Raw genomic sequence first — 4,386 nt, 5'->3', positions numbered from 1 at the left:
TCAAAATGTCAAATTGCGCAATGATTTGGCACATGGAGACGCAGCTATAGATTCGAGGTGTGTCATATCATCTACTGACTCCAACAGAGTAATCATGGGTTTTCTGTCTTTTTATCTGCCTTTTTGTATGTATTTTGTATGTAGATGGTTTTGACGAGAAAGTGTAGACTAGTTGCCGTCCCTCTTAGTTTCCGTTGCACACCAAGCTGAGTCTGTTTCCTTCCTTTGTGTTGTATCTCACTGTGGAAAACGTCTCCGGGGAAGGAGATTTACAGAGAAGAAGGCGCGACACAAGATGAAGTCCACATTACAGTGGGGTCTAAATCATGAATTCAAAGCGCTTCCAGCACGGCGAGCAGACGGTTTACTCTCAGCCATTATGTGAAGAAATGGTAAATCTGCTGAGCCTTGGCCTCAGTAAATAGTGTAGTCATTCTCCGACATTTTCAAAGAGTCAATCCCGACACTTCATTGCTGCCAATATGCCAACTGGAGTGGAATGGTGACGAAAAATGACTTCATAAACGTCACTTTCTTTTTTCTTTTTTTTTTTTTGAAAACCATAAATAAGAAACCCAATTCTAACAACATCCAACTGAAACAAGCCGGCAAATGTTACATTTTGTCAAACGTCATCATCAAAATCATCAAGAATATCAATCAGTAAGTGCATGAATCTATGTTTCACCTGTTTTTTATTCAGAGGCAGCTCTAATAAAGTTGGGGTTGTAGCCTTGACTTAAAGGACATCAAGGTTTCTACAGTTTTTTGGTTTTCTAGAAGTTTGTTCCAGATTTGTGTAGATCGGGTGTGTCAAACTCAGTTTCATTTTGGGCCATCTCAAAAATCTGAACATTTTTAAAGGGCCGGTTGTGCCAGAAAGTATTAATAAAACCTTTAAACTGTTAGAATATTAATAAACAGCTGTCCTTACCGGATTTTGTGATTGTTTTTGTAATCAAAACACATATCTTGTGATGCCAATTTAGAAATATATGTAAGGAATTTTTATTGTATTTGTGCTAATGTATGATGTCAAATGTGGCTTTTCATTAATCGCCTTATTGATCACGGACTATAACTTGACATCAAGTAAGGCTGAGGCAGCAGTCAGTTAAACCCAATGTTCTTGACCAATTTTGAGAAAAGAAATGCTGGAATATCAGAAGAAATGTGAGGATTTGTTGATTTTGTATAAATTTTGAAGATTTGTGAAAAACTGGAGGGACTTATTGATGTAACTTGGAGTCTACAGGGCCACATAAAAAGCTACGGCGGGCCAGATTTGGCCCCCAGGCCTTGAGTTTGACACATGTGGTGTAGATGAGTCAAACAGTCCCATTTAAGGTTCCTGTTCTTTCATTCCCTTTTTTAAAAACCATTTATTTCATTCTCTTTTCTGATAATGATGGTTCAGTTTCTGTTTACGACTTGTGACCTTTCTGGTTGCTGGTGGGTAGTTTTTTTGATAAGGTCGCCACTGTAACACAGAACAGCAGTGTGTATCACGACAGACTTGATCCGAATGATTTGGTCAATTTCTTTTATTTCCTTTTTTTTTTGTGTGGAGCTGGAGCAATTTCCATGTAAAGTGAAGCCATTTCAAACACTTTCTTTACTTAATCCATAATGAAACTCTGAGCACACCATTCTTTCCAGTGAGTCGTTTTTATTAAGCCGAGACGCCTCACGCGTTCAACATTCACCACATTAAATCTGAAATCTGTGGTTATCCTGTGAAAAGTTGGACTATTGTAAAAGTCATGCTGCAGAAAAACTGCTGCTCCCGTTGCTTTGAGCTGCTGTGTTGGTTTAAAGCCACGGTGTATGAATACTTTAATAGGACCTGCATGGAAAGCTTGTACATTAGGTTTATGTCATTTTCTCAAACAAAAAGTTTGCACAGCCTCCAAGGTGCTGAGTGGGTTCTGTAATCCTCAAAGCCATTACAATGCCACTTAAACCCCTAAAGCGTGGAAGGAAATCAGCGGGTGAAACAAAAGATACATTTTCAGGGTTGTTTATTTATTTATTTATTTTTGAATAAAAGTTGCATTATTTTGATGCACTGTTGAAAACAAGGTGGCTGCTTCCTGCCTGGCTAAGTAGCTGAGTGACTGATTAAGTGACCCGGCGCCGAGTTAAAGCCCAGAAATCCTGCTGCTATGAGTGACGTGTTGACAGCGTTGTAAATGAAATCCAGCATTTTTCCACCTGCGTGCCACTTGGGTGATGTGTCACAGGGTTGTTTTTTTTTAATGAGATCTGCATTTAGAGAGAGAAATATTACAGGTCTTCTTAGGATGCTTTTTTTGTTGTCCATATCAAATGTTTTAGATCATCAAACACAAACTTTTTGTTTGTGTTTGTGTTTGAGTAAAAGCACATCAATACTTGTGTTTCCAGTTACTCCAAAATGAGACAGAATGCAAACACTTTCATAAACTCTCTTTTATTAGAGCCTGTTAACAAATAAACTCTAATAAATTTGTTCTTTGTCTGTAAATTTATTTTTTTAAAATTGCCCTAAAACATGCTTTGACCCGACCAATCTAGTACAACGAATATAGAGTTCTGTTACAGCCTAGTGAAGACCAGGCCCTTGTTCTACACTTAGCTTCGGATAGAGGGTCTGGACCCTCTGTCCTCTTGGTCCGACTTTAATTGCTCAGTATTTGGAGCATGGACTGTACGTTGTACATGTTGGTGGAAGTTCACTTCCTCTGCTTCCATTTCTACTAGACTATAAAAAAAAAAATCAACATCATTGTTCACATCTCCTTCTGCCCAGTTGAAATTCAATTAGAGAAATTGAGCTCAATGGGAGCTTTTCAAATAAGTAATTCCACATTAGCTTACTTCTTAGCACACAAACAATTATAGCAGCAGTATCCTGTAGGTCTCAACACTGAGTAAGCTAGCTACCAGCTGTTACAGCGCTGAATCTGTGTTGGCCTGTTTCATAGAAATAAGTATTGACAACCTGACTAAAGTAATTAAATGGTAATAACTGTTTTCAAATAACATATTATTTCCCCTTTTCTTACGTCTCCTAGTGCACAATTATAGCAGCACTAGTCTGTAAATCCCAACAATGAATAAATTGGCATCACAAAATATGTGTTTTGATTACAAAACAATCACAAAATCCAGTGCATTAAAGGGAGATGAGAGTTGAGTGGAAAGTGAAGGCCAGGCTAGCTCTATTGTAAATAATAACTTAGAGTCAGGGTTTTCTTCCAGCACTTCCTGTCTGCAGCTCCATTCATTTTCCCATAAGCTGTGACCAACATTGTTATCACTGCAGAAGAAAACATACCATTTCTTATCATGCTGCTGCTACCGCCATGTTACACCAAGAAGATGATGTGTTCACTTTAATGTGCAGCGTGTAGTTTCTGTTTCAAACAAAAAGACTAAAGCACCTTCTTCTTCTTCTTCTTCTTCTTGCTTACGACAAACTTTATGCTTATCTTGGAAAAATGAAAATGAAAACTAGAAAAGAGAAATGTAGAATATTTATATCTTTCAACCCTCCATAACCTTTCACTCCAAACCTGGCAGAAAATCCTCTACATACTTTATTCATCAGTGATATTCCTCCCTGCTCCAGAAAGCAGCCCAGTATGACCTGGTTGTGTTATTACCTTAGCAACAAGCTGCCTCAGATCAAGCTTTGTATTCTGATATGCGTGTGCGCGTGTGTGTAGAGGACAGAGAAAACCTTGAACTTCTTTACTTCCAGAAGATCCCACTCCATGTGTATGTATTTCAGTAGCACATATGCGTGTGTGTGTGTGTGTGTGTGTGTGTGTGTGTGTGTGTGTGTGTGTGTGTGTGTGTGTGTGTGTGTGTGTGTGTGCGTGTGTGTGTGTGTGCTTATGAATATAGATTTTGGCTCCAGAATGCGGCCCCCACATTCCTTGTGACCTGTATTTGCTTCACACAACAAATATTGGATTACACTTCCACGTGCCTGTTGCAGTACAAAAGGCTCAATAAGCGCTGCTCCTCCAGGCTTACTGTAATTGTTTCAGTTATGGTTAATTAGCTTCTGTACTCAGAGGATTCAATCTCATATCGATATAGGAAGAGGGGGGGAAAAAAACAAGTGTGCTGACCCACAGGTGCCTTTAAATTAAAGAAGCATACACTTAAAGAAATAATGAGCTGGCATGAAGCCTGCTTGTATTTATAACTTATTAATAAATTGAATAATAGATCTAATTACTTCAGAAAACAACATGCTCGCTGTGAAGACCGGCACCTTCTGTAACCTTAGCTTGTATTACTGTTTGGTTGATTTACCGATGAACAGAAAATGCTGATATCAGAAGTCCGTCCTGCAGAATGACAGTTTGATCATGACAGTGAAATATCTTTTTT

The sequence above is a fragment of the Xiphophorus maculatus genome, chromosome 23 (assembly GCF_002775205.1).
Source record: "Xiphophorus maculatus strain JP 163 A chromosome 23, X_maculatus-5.0-male, whole genome shotgun sequence".
NCBI classification, from domain to species: domain Eukaryota; kingdom Metazoa; phylum Chordata; class Actinopteri; order Cyprinodontiformes; family Poeciliidae; genus Xiphophorus; species Xiphophorus maculatus.
The sequence above is the reverse complement of the archived record's forward strand: the minus strand, read 5'-3'. Positions refer to the sequence as shown.